This window comes from Balaenoptera borealis, assembly GCF_965194805.1.
Source record: "Balaenoptera borealis genome assembly, chromosome: 3".
NCBI lineage: Eukaryota > Metazoa > Chordata > Mammalia > Artiodactyla > Balaenopteridae > Balaenoptera > Balaenoptera borealis.
Genome location: NC_138866.1, coordinates 29,771,984 through 29,792,037, shown reverse-complemented (window position 1 = coordinate 29,792,037; position 20,054 = coordinate 29,771,984). Strand labels below are relative to the sequence as shown.

Here is a 20,054-nt window from a genome sequence, read left to right as displayed (position 1 = left end):
AGGCTTAATGAAACTTTTTTATTCATAATGAACATGTTTCTCCAGAAAGCATAGCAACAAATGAGCCTGGGATTCTAGGTAAAGACTTACTCTATGAAAATCTATATTTAAATTAAGTGCTTTGCAATAGGATTCTTAAACAACTGTATGAGAAAAATCACTGTAGGATTTCACCAAAATCACCTCCAAATAGCAAGTGTGTCCTAGGCATTTGAAATAGAATTTAATCTATAAACAGTTTACCCTAGGCTTTAAGCAATTCATTGCTGGTGAAAAAAAAATCTGGATTCTTTAAAATAGAAATAGAAAAGCATTTGCAGTAACTGGCCATTGTTATAGATACAGATATACAAAGGTAATTTTCTTTTGTATAATTTTTGAATTATAAATTGTTTATCTTTCTATAATAACTTTCACTGTAGAAAGGGCTCTTTTTCTTGCTCAGTTTACATAAAAGTGTCTGGAACAGTTCAGTGACACAGATGCTAGATATTAAGGACTAACTTCAGACTGAAGCTTTTTTTCCCCTCCCCACCTCCCAGGCCCTTATCCAATACTAAGTAGTGTAAAGGCCAAAAACCAGATGAAATGATGTGAAAAGAGAAGGTGACTGCACCAGGGGCAAGAATGAGGCTCTCTGATCTAATGGAGAGAAACCAGTTGACATTTTCCAAAGATTTTTAATGGAATCATCTTCAAAGGTTCTCTTTCACTAGTCAACAAATATAAACTTTGTCAACCCCCTCCAGACTCCAGATGTTTGTAATAGAATTAGCGCTCCAACCTTTGTTTCCTGCGAGGGAGGTCCTTGTGGGCACTGCAGGCTGAGCCACCGTAACTCCTGGGAGATCGAGCGTTGCCTGGTTTCAAGGGAGGCGTCCACGGGGATTTACCCTTAGCAGGTGCTGGACAGAGCTTTCCCAGACTGCGCTAACCTGGCTGGGTGACGAGGGTGCACTGTATGTTTCCTCAGTTGTGCTGTAGAAATGCTAAATCATCAATTTTATGTATTAGGTTTGGGTTTTCAGAATTGCAAGGTGTGTGCTGAGCACGTGCAGGGGGGCCATCTCCTTACCTTTCCCAGTGCTCCCCAGGCCCTCCCCACCACCTCCATCCCACTTTCACATATCAGAGGTGATCTGCCTGACGCGTACAGTGAACAAGTAGGATCCAGCTACTTTTTACATCCTTTTCTGAGACGTTTGGGGTGAGACTCTTTCTTCCTCTTCGTTTCTGTCTCAGAGACGGAAGTCCTCGTTTTTCTTACATGTTCATTTGTCTGCCGTCAGTAGAGACTCACGGCAGGTGTGCCAGGAAAGGGCTGCCTGCCGGGGTTGGCTGACCTCCTAGCAGGGACCAATGTGCAGTGACGTGGCCATACCCCCTAGCAGCTCTCAGGTGAGGGACAAAGCTCCTGTGTAATCATGTGGACTGCAGTCCACAGGAACATCCTGTCTCTGGCCACCGGCTCCAGAGCACAGGAAGGCATCCCCTTAGATGTGCTGTGTGCAGTCATGGTTGTCTCAAGCCTTTTCCAGGGCTCCCCTGCTCACACAGGGCCTTTGGCAAAGGGGTGGTGCACATTTTCCACAAAGGAGACCTGTGATGGTTAGTCTTTGGGCATTGTGAGCTTTTTTGTTTCATCGTATATTTGGTCAGCTGATACCTTTTAATTCCTTTGGCCTTTTTGGGCGGGTGCTAGTTAGGAAATTCTTAGTAAGAAAACAGAAACACTTGAGTTCTCTGTTTTGTGTGTGGTGATCTTTAAATCAGGGCGTTGGATTCGGCTGGCTGTATGTAGCCAATTCCATGAGGCTGTTTTTTTTTTTTTTTTTTATTGAAGTACCGTGGTTTTACAGTGTTGTATCAGTGCCTGGTGTATAGCAAAGTGATTCAAATATATATATATTTGGATTCTTTTCCATTATAGGTTATTACAAGACATTGAATATAGTACCCTGTGCTATATAGTAAATCCTGTTGTTTATCTATTTTATGTACAGTAGTGTGTATCTGTTAATCCCAAACTCCTAATTTATCCCTCCCACCACCCCTTCTCCTTTGATAATCATAATTTTGTTTTTTATGTCTGTGAGTCTGTTTCTGTTTTGTAAATAAGTTCATTTGTATCATTTTCTTAGCTGCCACATAAAAGTGATATCATGTGATATTTGTCTTTCTCTGTCCAACTTACTTAGCTTAGTATGATAATCTCTAGCTCCATCCATGTTGCTGCAAATGGCATTTTTTTTGGCTGAATAATATTCCATCACATACATATACATATATATATATATATATATATATATATATATATATATATATATATATATGTTTATATATGTGTTTATCTTTGCTTTTGTTTCCCTTGCCTGAGGAGACAGATCCAAAAAAATATTGCTAAGACTGATGACAAAGAGCTTACTGCCTATGTTTTCTTGTAGGAGTTTTTTGGTTTCTTCTAGGAGTTTTATGGTTTCAGGTCTTACATTTAAGTCTTTAATCCACTTTGAGTTTATTTTTGTATATGGGGTAAAAAAGTGATCTAGTTTCATTCTTTTGCATGTAGCTGTCCAGTTTCCCCAACCCCATTTATTAAAGAAGCTGTCTTTTCCCCATCGTATAGTTTTGCCTCTTTTGTCATAGATTAATTGGCTATATAAATGTGGGTTCATTTCTGGCTGTCTATTCTGTTACGATCTATGTGTCTGTTTTTTGTACCAGTACCATACTGTTTTGATTACTGTAGTTTTGTAGTATAGTTTGAAATCAGAGTGTGATACCTCCAGCTTTGTTCTTCTTTCTCAAGATTGTTTTGGCTATTTGGCTATTTGGGGTTTCATACAAATTTTAGGATTATTTTTTCTAGTTCTGTGAAAAATGCCATTGGTATTCTGATGGGGATTACATTGAATCTGTATATTGCCTTGGATGGTATGGTCATTTTAACAACATTAATTCTTCCAATCTGTGAGCACGGTGTATCTTTCCATTCATTTGTGTTGTCTTCAATTTCTTTCATCAGTGTCTTATAGCTTTCTGAGTCTAGGTCTTTTACCTCCTTAGATTTATTCCCAGGTATTTTATTCTTTTTGATGAAATTGTAAATGGGATTGTTTTCTTAATTTCTTTTTCTGATAGTTTGTTGGTGGTGTATAGAAATGCAACACATTTCTGTAAAGTGAAAATTTCTGTAAAGTAAAAATTTCTGTAAAGTAAAAATAGGGTATGTAAAGGAGCATTTGGTTTACTATACCATTTTTCATTTTTAATTTTTAAATTGTGAGGTTTGTATCATCTGAATACAGCCTGAATATATTTTAATATTTAATTGTTTAATTTTTTCTTAAACTGTGATTTAAAAACAAGCAGTAATTCTTAAGATGGGTTTCATTACTTTGGGAACACTGTTTTCTCATAGAACACATTAATGGTTTTAAAATGTAAGATAATGAAAAAATCGTGTTCACTTAAAGATGCAGCAGAATTCTAGTACAGGACACAATTAACTAGGACTTTTTAAAAAATTAAACTTTTAATTTTGAGGTAATTGTAGATTCACATACAGTTGTAAGAAATAATATAAAGAGATACCATATTTCCCTTTACCCTGCCTCTCCCGCACTCCCCCACACCATGGTAACATCTTACAAAACTGTAGCACAATATCACAACCAGGTGTGATAATCAGATGATTGACACTGATACAATGAAGTACAGAATGGTTAGCAGACATTTGGTCCTGTCCCAAATATTCATAAAACATTTGGTCCACACCAAAAAGTCCTTGAAATTTGGTCCTATCCAAAATGTCCGTGCCAAATAGCTTTGGACAAGACCAAATATCAAAAACCTTTTGGCATGGGCAAACGTCTCCATGGACATTTTGAACAGGACCAAATGTGACCAAATATCAAGGACCTTTTTTGGTGGACCATATGTCTTGGACATTTTCAACAGGACCAGATGTCCTGCAAGGGCACAGAACAGTTCCATTAACACAAGACTCCTTTAAGTTTTCTTTTTATAATCATACCCCCTCCCTCTGATATCTGACTTCTGGAAATCTGTTCTTTGTTTCTATAATTTGTCATTCCAAGAATGGAATCATACAGTATGAAACCTTTCAGGGTAGTTTTATTTTCCTCAACACAATTACCTCATGATTTATCCAAGTTATTACATGTGTAAGTAGTTCATTCCTTTTTCTTGGTGTGGATATACCACAGTTTAACTATTCAACCATTGAATGACATCTGGGCTGTTTGCAGTTTTTTGCCTTCTATAGAAAAATAATCAGGACTTTTGAAAAACACAGTTATAGAGATGCTTATGACTATGTCTTATTACAGAGTATTTATTGGTCTGGGGAGAGTAAGATTAAAGGCTTACAGTCATTTAGGACTAAAACGTATGTTATAAACTATGACAGTCTAGCTCAAAATAGCTTGATTCTATAAATATAGTTTATGGTGTTTAATCAAACTTAAGTTTATTATTGGCCAATGTCAATCAATACAATTTGTGCCCATGTTTTCATTTCTGCTCTCAACCTAAATGATTGCTCAACATACACTGTAAATATTTGCTTTTATTAAACATTACTCACACATTGCATTGTTTTTGTTCAACCTGGCCATGTGAAAGCACATGATTGTGTTGATTTTTGCTGCCAAGCCCAGTTGATGGATGTTTTAAAAACATTACATACCCTTATGCACTTGGAATCTCTCATGATGAAGCTTAATTAAATAAACATTCCATTATGAACGGAAGTGCCAGCCTAGGCTCAATCCATGAAGTGTACAATTTATTGATGGGTGCTAGGTAATCAGTTGAGGGATGCTCAGAAACATGTGGTTACATTGGTAGGAAGTAGAAGGAGCCTGTCTGCTCCCCCTTGGACCCCACAAAGTATCTGTGTGCATCTGCTTATGCTCCATGGTAGCTCTGCCAGGGACAGAGAAGCAGATGACTGACGTCTTGTCTGCCCAGCAGATGCTCCTCCTAATGGTCATTTGTTGATGTTGCTTTTAATGTAATTTACAGGATTTCTAGGCGAACACGTCTTTGAACTGCCAGTAAAATGTCATCTGCTTAGGAAAGTTTTCCTACAAGGTATAAAGTTTTTAAAAAATATTTTTGCTTTAACCTCATAACAATCTTTTGGAAATATTGTTAGCTCCCTTTGCACCTTACTTGAAGTTGGAGAAATTGAAAGACAGAGACCAGGTGGGTCTGGGAGAACTTCACGAACAAAAGGAAACGAGTTGAGTCTTGCTTGCCCTAGAAAGTGGGGAATCTAAAGAAGGAAATAGTTCCGGAGGATAAAAATTGACAGCTTTATTGAAGAAGGAGAAAAGTGAATGAGATGATTGGGTTGGAAACTCCCTGAAGGCAAGAATTGTCTTTCATCTGTGCCCTCAGTACCTACTTAGACCCTAGCCCCAAGGAAGGGTTCAGTAAATGTTTGTGTAATGCACAAATAAACAAAGGGATGAACAAACAGACTGAAATGATTTTTGATGTTGTTATTAAAAATGCCTTTCTCAGACTGTTCGGTACACCTTGCCCTGACTGTGTTGTTTGTGTTGCGTATCTATGGCTGCATAACAAACTACTCCAAAACAGAGTGGCTTATGACAACAGCAGTTCTGGAGGTTCACTGGGTTCAGCTCCCAGTTTTCCTGGGTATCTCTCTTGCAGTGGGACTGGAGTTTCTGGAGGGTTCACTTGGCTACAGGATGTCAGGCCTCTCTCTCTCTCCAGGTGGGTCTCAGGGCCTCTCCTCTTTATGTGGCCTTTCCAGCAGAGGAGCTGAACTTCTAAAGGGGTGGCTCAGGTCTCCTGAGTACAAAAGTGGAAGCTGCCAGGCCTTTCAAAGGCTTAGGCCTGGAGCTATCAGTGTGGCCCTTCTTCCACCTTCTTTTAGTTAAGCAGTCATGGGGGCCAGCCCAGATTTAAAGGGAGGGAAGTAAACTCCACCTCTTCATAGCGCTCCACTGTGATTCCCCAACAATCTCTAACACCATCTGGGTGTCCTACAGTTCAATTCAATTCTTATTCTACCTGGAGTTAGCACAGATTCCACAGGTTAAGGGCTCAGTACGCCCTTCTTCAGACACCAGCCACAAGCGAGGTATTCCCAAGTTATCCAATGTTCTGCCCATGCCACTGCGAATTTGGGGGTTCCCACAACCCCACCTGAGGTTCCATAATTCACTAGGACAATTCACAGAACTCAGGAAAGTGCTAGATTTAGGATTATGGTTGATTATAAAGGATAGAAATGAACAAGCAGATGAAGAGAGACATGGGGTGAGGGCCAGAGGATGCTGAGTGCAGGAGCCTCTGTACCCTTGGGGTAGGGGTGCATTGCTCTCCTGGGACATCATGTTCACCAACAGGAAGCTCCCCAAAATTTATTATTCAAGAGTGTTTGTCAAGGATTCATTGCCAAGACATGATTTATTATAGTATCAGCCATTGGTGGTTGAACTCAGTCTCCAGCCCCTCCCTTCTCCCCATAAGTAGGGGGTAGAGCTGAAAGTTCTCACTGTGTAATCACAGGTGTGGCCATCCTCTGCCTTGAAACTGTCGAAGGGCCCAACTAGAGTCACCTTGGTAGCATAAACTCAGGTATAATCCAAAGGGGTTCATGATCAAAGACATTCCTATCACTTAGGAAATTCTTGACGCTCTGCCAAGAACCAGAACTGGGAAAAAACAAAATATGTATTTTATTATACCGCAGGGGTGATGACAAAGAATTCATGGCCACTCTTAATCCATCACATGGCCCTCCACAAACTCGAATTGGCCTGTTACCTGATGCAAAATGGATGGAATTTTAAAAGTGACTGTTTTCCTATCATTCACTTGGAAAATGGCGCTACTATATATCTTCATTGTCACTAGAGCAGGCTCCCAGAGAGCTGATGCTATTGCCTCACGTGCACACACGCCAGACACATGCAGGGATTTTTCAGAACCAGCTTGTTGAATTGATATGCCTGGGGGGAGAGGATGGCGACGGGAAATCCCTGTGACAGATCTCGGTGTTGGACTCTGATTCCCAGTCGTGGCTCCTTGGCAACGACTTTCCTGAGCTCCCCAGCTTTCGTGTCTGCAAGGCTCTGCCTGGAGGAGAGAACGAATGATTCTGGTTTCCCTGAACTTGACTGTCTCCATCATTTCCCTCCTCACCCTTGTCTTCTGTTCACCCAAGCCTGAGTCAGACCTCCTAGTTTTGGCCTATCTGTTTTCTTTTGCTCACAGATTATTCTCTTGGGCCGGATTCCTAGGCCTTCAACTCAGTCATCTAATTCCGGCTTCTCAAATGTTCCTTTTTTTTTTTTTTTAAGTTCGATCTTGCTAAAAAGCTATTTTGGGGTTTGACTGCAGCTTTGGGGCATCATTATCTTACTGGGTCTAGCTTGGAGGTTCCTCTGGGGTCTCTTGCTGGAGTCTTGTCTTTTGAGGATTTCCCTGTCCACATTAGCAAAGCTATATATATATATATGCATATATATTTTATTTATTTATTTGTGTGTGTGTGTGTGTGTGTATATTTATATGTATATATATCATCACTTTGTCCTGGGAAGAACCTTATTGTCTCCATTCAGATATTTAAAAATCCTTAATGCTCTGCATCTAGAGTTTTATTTTTTAAGGGACGTTTTCTTATAATCTGTCAGTGGTAACCTATAACATGAATTCCATCTACCCTTTGAGTTTAACAGTAATCTTTATGAGATAATTTTATCCCCTTCTCTCTCACCTTGTAACAAATTCTCAAGAGACATTTGTATCTCTCCCACATCCCAGAGCTAGCTTGGAGTTTGGCCTCAGGCAACAACCAACTAACAGTGCCTTGAAAATAATTCTCTGGGGAGTTAATTAGGATAGACTGAATAAGGGGCAATTTTGGTGAATCAAATGGAGGAGAGAATTTCAATGTCAAGGGTTGAAGCATCCCCCTCCTCCATCATTTCAGCTCTTACCTCTACATTCTTTTTTTTTTTTTTTTAATTTTTATTTATTTATTTATTTATTTATTTATTTATTTATTTATTTATTTATGGCTGTGTTGGGTCTTCATTTCTGTGCGAGGACTTTCTCCAGTTGCGGCAAGCAGGGGCCACCCTTCATCGCGGTGCGCGGGCTTCTCACTATCGCGGCCTCTCTTGTTGAAGAGCACAGGCTCCAGATGCGCAGGCTCAGTAGTTGTGGCTCATGGGCCCAGCCGCTCCGCGGCATGTGGGATCCTCCCAGACCAGGGCTCGAACCCGTGTCTCCTGCATTGGCAGGCGGACTCCCAACCACCGTGCCACCAGGGAAGCCCCACCTCTACATTCTTAATAAACATTAAAGAAAGGTAACTCTGTTTTATAGATTTGATACTATTAATTAATTTGGGTTCTAACTGTGGGCTCACTGTTGGGCTGGTCTCCATGGAAGTTTGAGTTATGGTTATAAAGTAAGTTTTAAAAAAAAATGTATGGTAAAATCCTAGGCAGTCTTTAAGACCCATCCTAGAAGCCACCACCTCCTAAAAGTCTGACCGATATTCTTCTCCAGAATTGGTCATTCTCTCATCCTTACCCCTTATAACTTTTTAAAAAATAGATCTTTATTGGAGTATAATTTCTTCACAATACTGTGTTAGTTTCTGTTGTACAACAAAGTGAATCAGCCATATGTATACATCTGTACCCATATCCCCTCCCTCTTTAGCCTCCCTCCCATCCTCCCTATCCCACCCCTCTAGGTCATCGCAAAGCACCGAACGGATCTCCCTGTGCTATGCTGCTGCTTCCCACTAGCTAACTATTTCCATTCGGTAGTGTATATTTGTCAATGCTACTATCACTTCGCCCCAGCTTCCCCATCCCACCCCGTGTCCTCAAGTCCATTCTCTATGTCTACCTCTTTATTCCTGCCCTGCAACTGGGTTCATCAGTACCATTTCTCTTTTTTTAGATTCCACATATATGTGTTAGAATATGGTATTTGTTTTTTTCTTTCTGACTTACTTCACTCTGTATGACAGACTCTAGGTCCATCCACCTCAATACAAATAACTCAATTTTGTTTCTTTTTATGCCTGAGTAATATTCCATTGTATATATGTGCCACATCTTCTTTATCCATTCATCTGTTAATGGGCACTTAGATTGCTTCCATATCCTGGCTATTGTAAATAGTGCTGCAGTGAACATTGTGGTACATGACTTTTTTTTTTTTTTTACCCACCAGTGCTCAAGAGATTTATTAGTTTGTGATAATTAAAAAAAAAAGGAACAGTGGAGAGAGCAGTGAAACAAACAGAAACCACCATAAGCAGTCACCTAGTAAGAACATGGTGATTCTCAAATAAGCAAATCAAGGTGGGGATCTCCAGTCTCTGCCCAGGACTCCTCAGGGCACAAGAAGCCTGCAAATCTGTTTGAACATCAAGTGTGAGGCGTAGATGGAATGAGTACTGTCTTCTGTATGTGTGCAGCCTTTGTATTTCTAGATAGGAGTGCTTAGGATGGATACCTACATTATAAATCCATTTAAAAGCTCACGTGGCTATTGACCACTATGCATTTTCCTAATCAGCAGACAAGTAGTGCACAAAAAGGACTGATGTTAAAAGGAATCATACTCAGAAAGGCTGGGAACACTGATCTGAAAAACATATTCTTTGATATTTATTCAAAATGCCATCATGGGGCAAATGAGACGGTAACAAGATTTAATCTGTGGGCAGAATGTTCCTCAGAAGCAATCTGAGTGAAGGACAGGATGAGGGCCAGTGCCTGGAACATATAGAGGCACGACTCTTTTTGAATTATGGTTTTCTCAGGGTATATGCCCAGTAGTGGGTTTGCTGGGTCATATGGTAGTTCTATTTTTAGTTTTTTTTTTAAATTAATTAATTAATTAATTAATTAATTATGGCTGTGTTGGGTCTTCGTTTCTGTGCGAGGGCTTTCTCTAGTTGCGGCAAGTGGGGACCACTCTTCATTGCGGTGCGCGGGCCTCTCACTATCACAGCCTCTCTTGTGGAGGAGCACAGGCTCCAGACGTGCAGGCTCAGTAATTGTGGCTCACGGGCCTAGTTGCTCCGTGGCATGTGGGATCTTCCCAGACCAGGGCTCGAACCTGTGTCCCCTGCATTGGCAGGCAGATTCTCAACCACTGCACCATCAGGGAAGCCCTATTTTTAGTTTTTTAAGGAACCTCCATACTGTTCTCCATAGTGGCTGTATCAATTTACATTCCCACCAACACTGCAGGAGGGTTCCCTTTTCACCACACCTTATCCAGCATTTATTGTTTCTAGATTTTTTGATAATAGCCATTCTGACCGGCATGAGGTGATACCTCATGGTAGTTTTGATTTGCATTTCTCTAAAAATTAGTGATGTTGAGCATCTTTTCATGTGCCTCTTGGTCATCTGTATGCCTTCCTTTGTGAAATGTCTATTTAGGTCTTCCACCCATTTTTTTAAATTGGATTGTTTTTTTTTTGATATTGAGCTCCATGAGCTGTTTGTATATTTTGGAGATTAATTCTTTGTCTGTTGTTTCATTTGCAAATATTTTCTCCCATTCTGAGGGTTGTTTTTTCGTCTTGTTTATGGTTTCCTTTGCTGTGCAATAGCTTTTAAGTTTAATTAAGTCCCATTTTAAAATTTTTGTTTTGTTTTTATTTCTGTTACTCTAGGAGGTGGGTCAAAAAAGATCTTGCTGAGGTTTATGTCAAAGAGTGTTTTTCCTGTGTTTTCTTCCAAGAGTTTTATAGTGTCTGATCTTACATTTAGGTCTTTAATCCATTTGGAGTTTATTTTTGTGTATGGTGTTAGGAAGTGTTCTAATTTCATTCTTTTACATGTAGCTGTCCATTTTTCCCAGCACCACTTATTGAAGAGGCTGTCCTTTCTCCATTGTATGTTCTTCCCTCCCTTGTCGTAAATTAGGTGACCATATGTACATGGGTTTATCTCTGGGCATTCTATCCTGTACCATTGTTGTATATTTCTGTTTTTGTGCCAGTACCATACTGTCTTGATTACTGTAGCTTTGTGGTATAGTTTGAAGTTGGGGAGACTGATTCCTCCAACTCCGTTGCAGGAACTCCAAAGATTGCTTTGGCTATTCGGGGTCTTTTATGTTTCCATACAAATTGTAAAATTTTTTGTTCTAATTCTGTGAAGAATGCCATTGGTAGTTTGATAGGGATTGCATTGAATCTGTAGATTGCTTTGGGTAGTAGAGTCATTTTCACAATAGTGATTCTTCCAATCCAAGAACATAGTATATTTCTCCAACTGTTTATGTCATCTTTGATTTCTTTCATCAGTGTCTTATAGTTTTCTGCATACAGGTCTTTTGCTTCCTTAAGCAGGTTTATTCCTAGGTATTTTATTCTTTTTGTTGCGATGGTAAATGGGATTGTTTCTTTAATTTCTCTTTCTGATTTTTCGTTGGTGGTGGATAGGAATGCCAGAGATTTCTGTGCATTAATTTTGTATCCTGCAACCTTACCAAATTCACTGATTAGTTGTAGTAGTTTTCTGGTGGCATCTTTAGGATTTTCTATGTATAGTATCATGTCATCCGCAAACAGTGACAGTTTTACTTCTTTTCCAATTTGTATTCCTTTTACTTGTTTTTCTTCTCTGATTGCCATGGCTAGGACTTCCAAAACTATGTTGAATAAGAGGGGTGAGAGTGGACATCCTTGTCATATTCCCGATCTTAGTGAAAATGCTTTCAGTTTTTCACCATTGAGCATGATGCTTGCTGTGGGTTTGTCGTATATGGCCTTTATTATGTTGAGGTAGGTTCCCTCTGTGCCCATTTTCTGGAGAGTTTTTATCATAAATGGGTGTTGAATTTTGTCAAGAGCTTTTTTGCATCTATTGAGAGGATCGTATGGTTTTTATTCCTTAATTTGTTAATATGGTGTATCACATTGATTGATTTGCATATATTGAAGAATTCTTGCATTCCTGGGATAAACCCCACTTGATCATGGTGTATGATCCTTTTACTGTGTTGTTGGATTCTGTTTGCTAGTATTTTGTTGAGGATTTTTGCATCTATGTTCATCAGTGATATTGGTCTATAGTTTTCTTTTTTTTGTGATATCTTTTTCTGGTTTTGGTATCAGGGTGATGGTGGCTTCATAGAATGAGTTTGGGAGTGTTCCTCAATCTGCTATATTTTGGAAGAGTTTGAGAAGGATAGGTGTTAGCTCTTCTCTAAATGTTTGATAGAATTCGCCTGTGAAGTCATGTAGTCCTGAACTTTTGTTTGTTGGAAGATTTTAAATCACGGTTTCAATTTCATTACTTGTGATATGTCTGTTTATAGTTTCTAATTCTTCCTGGTTCAGTCTTGGAAAATTGTACCTTTCCAATTGTTCATTTCTTCGTGGTTGTCCATTTTATTGGCATATAGTTGTTTCTAGTAGTATCTTATAATCCTTAATATTTCTGTGGTGTCAGTTGTGATTTCTCCTTTTTCATTTCTAATTTTATTCATTTGTGTCCTCTCCCTTTCTTTCTTGATGAATCTGGCTAAGGGTTTATCAATTTTATTTATCTTCTCAAAGAACCAGCTTTTAGTTTTATTGATCTTTGCTATTGTTTTCTTCATTTCTATTTCATTTATTTCTGCTCTGATTTTTATGATTTCTTCCCTTCCACTGACTTTGGGTTTTCTTTGTTCTTCTTTCTCTAGTTGTCTTAAGTGTAGGGTTAGATTGTTTATTTGAGATTTTTCTTGTTTCTTGAGGTGAGATTGAATTGCTATAAACTTCCCTCTTAGAAGTGCTTTTGCTGCATCCCGTAGGTTTTGGGTCGTTGTGTTTCCATTGTCATTTGTTTCTATGTATTTTTTAATTTCTTCTTTGATTTCTTTAGTGATCTCTTGGTTATTTAGTAGTGCACTGTTTAGCCTCCATGTATTTGTGTGTTTTACAGTTTTTTTCCGGTAATTGATTTCCAGTCTCATAGCATTGTGGTCAGAAAAGATGCTTGACACGATTTCAATTTTCTTAAATTTTCCGAGGCTTGATTTTTGACCCAAAATGTGATCTATCCTGGAGAATGTTCCATGTGCACTTGAGAAGAAAGTGTATTCTGTTGTTTGTGGGTGGAATGTTCTATAAATATCAATTAAATCTATCTGGTCTACTGTGCCATTTAAAGCTTGTGTTTCCTTATTTATTTTCATTTTGGATGATCTGTCCATTTGTGTAAGTGGCGTGTTAAAGTCCCCTGCTATTATTGTGTTACTGTCAATTTCTCCTTTCATGGTTGTTAGCATTTGCCTTATGTATTGAGGTGCTCCTATGTTGGGTGCATAAACATTTATAAGTGTTATATCTTCTTCTTGTATTGATTCTTTGATCATTATGTAGTGTCCTTCTTTGTCTCTTATAATAGTCTTTATTTTAAAGTCTATTTTATTGGATACAAGTATTGCTACCCCAGCTTTCTTTTGATTTCCATTTGCATGGAATATCTTTTTCCATCCCTTCACCTTCAGTCTGTATGTGTCCCTAGGTCTGAAGTGGGTCTCTTGTAGACAGCATATATATGGGTCTCGTTTTTGTATCCATTCAGCCAGTCTGTGTCTTTTGGTTGAGGCATTTAATCCATTTACATTCAAGGTTGTTATTGATATGTATGTTCCTGTTACCATTTTCTTAATTATTTTGGGTTTGTTTTTGTGGGTCTTTTTCTTCTCTTGTGTTTCCCACCTAGAGAAGTTTCTTTAGCATTTGTTGTAAAGCTGGTTTGGTGGTGCTGAATTTTCTTAGCTTTTGCTTGTCTGAAATGCTTTTGTTTTCTCCATCGAATCTGAATAAGATCTTTGCTGGGTAGAGTCATCTTGGTTGTAGGTTTTTCTCTTTCATCACTTTAAGTATATCCTGCCACTCCCTTCAGGCCTGCAGAGTTTCTGCTGAAAAATCAGCTGATAACCTTATGGGGATTCCTTGGTATGTTATTTTTGTTTTTCTCTTACTGCTTTTAATATTTTTTCTTTGAATTTAATTTTTGTTAGTTTGATTAATATGTGTCTTGGTGTGTTTTTCCTAGGGTTTATCCTATATGGGACTCTGTGCTTCATGGACTTGGGTGACTATTTCCTTTCCCATGTTAGGGAAGTTTTCGACTATAATCTCTTCAAATATTTTCTCAAACCCTTTCTTTTTCTCTTCTTCTTCTGGGACCCCTGTAATTCAAATGTTGGTGTGTTTAGTGTTATCCCAGAGGTATCTGAGACTGTCCTCAATTCTTTTCATTCTTTTTTCTTTATTCTCTTCCTCAGCAGTTACTTCCACCATTTTGTCTTCCAGCTCACTTATTTGTTCTTCTGCCTCAATTATTCTGTTATTGATTCCTTCTAGTGTATTTCAGTTATTGTGTTGTTCATCTCTGTTTGTTTGTTCTTTAGTTCTTCTAGATCTTTGTTAAACATTTCTTATATTTTCTCAATCCATGCCTCCATTCTGTTTCTGAGATTCTGGATCATCTTTACTATCATTACTCTGAATTCTGTTTCAGGTAGATTGCCTATTTCCTCTTCATTTATTTGGTCTTGTAGGTTTTTACCTTACTCCTTCATCTGTGACATATTTTTTTGCCATTTCATTTTCTTTTTTCTTTTTTTTTTATGAGTGGGATTGTGTTCCTGTCTTACTGGTTTTTGGCCTGAGGCTTCAAACACTGGAGTTTGTAGGCTGTTGGGTAGAGCTGGGTCTTGGTGCTGAGATGAGGACCTCCGTGAGACCTCACTCCTGTGAATATTCCCTGGGGTCTGAGGTTCTCTGTTAGTCCAGTGGTTTTGACACAGAGCTCCCACCACAGGAGCTTCGGCCTGACCCCTGGCTTGTGAACCAAGATCCTGCAAGCCGCGTGTTGTTGCCAAAAAAACCCAAAAAAGAACAATAGTAAAGTAAAAAATAAAATTAGGCTAGGAAACTAACAAATATGTTAGAAAGAATATAAAAATAAAAATATAGATGAATCAGCAACTGGAAGGTACAACAGTACCACAGTAGTAAAAAAGAGGAGGAGGGGAAAGAGGAAGAGAAAAAAAGGGAAAAGACCTTGGCTGTGGAGGGTGGGGCCTAAGTAAGGGTGAGGTTTGGGTGGTGGGTGGGGCCTATACTTAGGACCCACAGGGCTGGTAAAGGCCCTGGGAGCTGTGGGGGGGTGGGGCTTAGGCTCAAGGAACAGAAGGGGCCCAGGTGTGCCCTCCACCCCTGGTCTCAGAGAGAGGGGGACCTCACCTGGGAACCCAGCTGGCTTCCTGGGCTCGAGTGGGTGGGGCAAATGCCTTCTTCTCCTCTCCTGCTCCTCCTGTCCCAGAGGGCCCCTCCCAACGGCCTCTCCTGTTCTCCTCTCAGCTTTCTTCTCATGCCTCCAGGACCAGGGGGAAGGGGGTGACCTTGGAGGGCAGGGGACCTTCCTGGGAGCTCAGCAGGCTCTCTGGGCTGAGTGGGCCGGGGGATGTCCCTCCGCTTCTCTCCTGCTCCTGCCAGAGGGCCCCTCCCATCTACCTCTCCTGATCTCCCCAGCCTCAGGGGCACCAATCCTGTCTGGCCTCCACTTCTCTTCCCCCCTCTGTCCCCCAACGTCCTACCAGTTCACTTGGGGGTTCCTCCCGTCTCCTTGGGTGTCAGGGTCCCCCACCAGCAGCCGACAGGTCCCCTAGTTGTGGGGAGACACTAACTCGGTGTCTTCCCACACCGCTATCTTGACTCTGCCCTCTCAATAAAGACTTTAAAGAAAATGGTCCATATCAAAAAAATCTTAAAAAAAAAAATAAATGGAACCATACAGTATTACACTCTTGTCTATGGCATTTGCCCCTCATTGTGCAGATGTGCACTGAGGCCCAGAGAAGTGAAGAGACTCATCCGGGGTCACCCAGCATCCAGCTGCTGGAACCCAGGGCTCCTGGCATCTGGTCTGCACCCCACAATGTCGCTAAGCCCACCCCAACCTCTTCCCACTGGGTGAGAGGCTGAGCCATGCTGTGGGCTGTGATTTTGTGGCCTGCCTGGAGTGGAAACAGCGGCAGGAGAAGGAATGTGGGGTCACGGCTGCCTTTGATGCCAGCCACACCAGCTTTGCCCACAAGGCCTCCTTCCTCCTGTCCGGGGGTGGGCTGCCGGCTGAGCAAGAGGCCGCCGACCCCCTTATAACATTTTACACAGCTAGACTACAACTCTTCAGACATCGTCTTGTATAATAATTATTGGCAATTATTTGTTTATCAACCTGTCGTACCTATCAGACCTGATTAACTTGGCGGTGGAGACCGTTGACATCATTCTTTTATACAGTCACCTTAATTAAGCATCTGATATGTGTCAGGACTGAATATGGTCCATGTTTCAAAAAATGAAGGAAGTCCCCATTTTGATTCTCTATGTTTGTTGCATGTGTCAAGCATTTGGCAACTGCGTATCAACCTGACGCACTCTTTGTCTTATTGACAATTAAGAAATCCAGGTGTTTTGAAGAATTACTTCACTACAAATGTGGGTAAATATTCTCGAAGCTTTGTTAACACATCTCCAGTCAAAGGTTCGGAAGTTAGACCTGTTTTGTTTGTAGACTTGTCTCTGTCAGAAACAACCTGCACCAACAGCTTCTGATGAGGCCAGAGACTTGGCCTCATTGATCTCAGTACGTTTGGCAATGTTTTGCTCTTGGAGCACATTCAGTCAAAAGGTGTTTGGCATTGGACTAAAGGAAATGTGCTCCATTGGCATTTATACCCCAGTGGTTTATTTTCAAAGATGTATTTTTGTGGTGTTTATTTAAAATGTGACTGACTTTAAATGCACTGGGATGGCTTCCTCTTAAAAGAAGGAATGCAGAAGACCAGAGAGATGTGGCAGAAGCAGAAACGACGTGTTTATCTTATTGAGTAGTGATAGCATCCATTTATCTGTTCCTGTATCACCTTGAAGTTTCCTTTTCAGCTCTTGCACTGGCTGCGTTTCTTTCATCTCTCATCAGAGTTTCAGGATCTCTGGTGGCATTTCTCCTTCATACCCTTTACCTACCTTATCTTGCTCTTCAGTTTTTCCAACACTTTCAGTTTTTTATCCTCTCTAATCTGCTGTTTGTTTAATGTTTTATAGATTTCAAGATGTACTCTATCTAGTTACCCGGCTCCAATCTTAGAACTGAGAGACTGAGGAATCCAGAGTTTCCCACTAGGTATCCTTTGGTATATATGAGAAACCCCTAAAATAAGTATATTGAGGCTTCCGCAGGAAAATCAGTAAATACTGACCATGCTGAACAATGGTGTCTGTTAATAGTTCCAACTTCTCTCCTTCAGCGCATTTATTAGGCTTCCCCTCTCCCAGGTTTGCAATAACCCCCTTCTCCTTAAAAGCCCGTGCCTTCCACATGTGCCTTTTCCAAGTGCTTCCTCCATTCAGAGGATGGGAAGATACTATATTGTAGGGTACCACAGGGTCTGATTGGATGGACATAACTGATGTTGTCCATTCCTCCACCATTAGGTAAGTTCCTAATTGTGTGGCTCCTCTACTTTCTAAGGCTACCTTCTGCCATGAGCCAAGCTTGCACATAGTAAGCAGTCCACTTATCTCTTGAATCAAGGGATACACACTTACATGATTGGTGGTGACATCATAGTGCTGCTTCTAGAGAATGTCATTCATATTCAGTCTGTGTTTCTACACTTACAGTAATCTTATCGTCTACTCTTCATGGAAGTGGGTTTCTCCATGGCAGATCATAATGCTCTTTCCCAACATAGACTTTTTCAACACAAATCTCTAGGCAACCGCTTTCAATTGATTGGAGTTGTCATTAAAAAATGAAGCCCATTTGACATCCCTAGCAGCTAGTCTTCTTTGTCTAGATTATTCTGTGTGCTGGCTTCCTAATCACTTGTATCAACCCCCTCGAGTTTAACATTTATACTGCTGCCATGGTTTTTCTTCCATTGTCAGCTTTGACTTGAGTACCTATTTACTGAAGCTCTCTGGTGATTTCCTGCTGCACCCAGTTACCTTTGAGTGTGTTGGCCATCTCTAGAAGGATAGGGTGTCACATGGGTCTATACACACACCCCACATTCACTAAGGCTTTGTCTTTAATTGGTCCCTACTGTCTTCTCATATGTGGTGACCAATGCCCCATCTGTTAGAAATGGTATTAACATCTCCTTTCCCTGAAGACCACACCTAGTTGTTTTAGGGTTGCCTGGCATGATATTCTAATACTTCAAAAATGTTGAGGCTTCAGAGTTAATCCTACAGGGACATTTCCATTTTCCATGGTTCTATGGACACAACATAATCCTTAATTAGATCTCTGGGCACAGAAATTAAAGTGGGAATGTGCCATTTAATATGCTTCTCACATGTTTTTAAAATAGTTTAATTTTGTATGTATGCAGTAGTTGAGTTGCTATCTTATCCCTTGAGTTTGCCAACCACTAGCGTACGATCAATGTCTTGTTTGCTCTGTATGGCATTTAACACGATGTCACCTTGGCCTTAAGCATTTTTATATTATAAACTTCACAGTATTTTGGTGTCTTGAACTTCCTGGCCTGTGGAGCAAGAGATTCACTTGGTTCTAGACCTGGCACGGTGCTAAGTGGCTGCTACTGTGGGGTTTACCCAAAGACACAGGCCTCAGTTTTCTCAGTTGGGAAATGTGAGGATGGAATCATCACCAGCTCCCTTCCAGCTCTAAACTTCCCTGAGTCCTCCTTTCCTCTGCTCCGTATCTTCCACTTTCTGGCACGTATTTCATATCTAATATTATGAATTTGTCCCTACTTTAAAAGCTGTTTATAGGATGAGAAAGAGGTGAGGAATAGTAAACAAAAATGTATTCTGAGCAGCCTAATTCTTTTTTTTCCTGCCAAACTTCTCTTTCCTTCTCTTCCCCCGACATTTTGTGGCAGGGGTGGGGGGATTGGACGGGTGGGTGGCTGTAGCGATACTGATAATTCGGAGATGAGTGGAGAACGCAGGATTGCAAGCGTTCATAACAGATGGTTACATGGTGTCATTTTAGGAGGGTTATTAAAATAACATCTATTTTCCTGAATAGTAGGATGTCTTAATTGTTTAGGGTTAAACCTACTGTGGAAATAGAAAAAGGAGGAGGAGGAGGAAACACCTAGCTAGAACATTTTCGCATGATCTCAGTTTTCTTACTGTTTCTGAGCATCTAATTTGGACAGTGATGTGTATCTGATTTTGAATGCAGGGAAATTCATTGCACCATTTTTCTGGCAATCATCACATTTCCCTCTTCTAAATCCTGCTTTGCTGGAGCTGCCTCCCCCCCTTGCCGGAGTGACTTTGTCTGCCTATGTCACAGATGCAGTGGATTGATGCAGCCTTTCTCCTGAGGAATTATGTCTTATCTGGATGGATCCAATTCATGCTCCCACTGTCCCCCCAAGGAGACACTCTCTGTATTGATAACTACAGAGAAGGAACTGACCTTGTATCTCCAATGCAGAGCGAGTATATGGTTTATGTTAGGTGTTCAGTATTTTGTAACTGTAAGAGAACTGAGATATGAGGAAGTGAAACTTATCAAGCTTACTTTAGGAAAGCTGTCTTTGAACTTTTTTTTTGGCTTTGTTCATTGGAATATGCTGCCCATCAAATTGTCACTTCAGTGGGTTATCATATAAACATTGAGTTACGTTGACCTATTTTCTTTCCTTCCTTCCCTCCCTCCCTCCTTCCCTCCCTCCCCCTCCCTCCCCCTCCCTCCCTCCATCCCACGCCCCTCCCTCCCTCCCTCACTCCTTCCTTTCTTTCCTTCCTTCCTTTTTTGTAACGTTTTCTTACATGCTAACTTAAGAACCTATTCCCCTGAAAAATGTTAAGATGTTATCTCATGTAGTTTCTACGTGAAATGGAAAGAGGTTGCCTTAGACTATGACTTCTCTCATTTTTATGTTCTAGCTCCTTTGTCTTTCTAACCCCACCCTGCATACTTTACAACGAAGGAAAGCCATGG

General features: G+C 40.4%; 1 protein-coding gene across 1 annotated transcript in view; it reads left to right on the top strand.

Moving 5' to 3' along the window:
• Positions 1–20,054, top strand: part of RGS6 (regulator of G protein signaling 6) — a 504,882-nt gene that overhangs the window by 198,522 nt on the left and 286,306 nt on the right.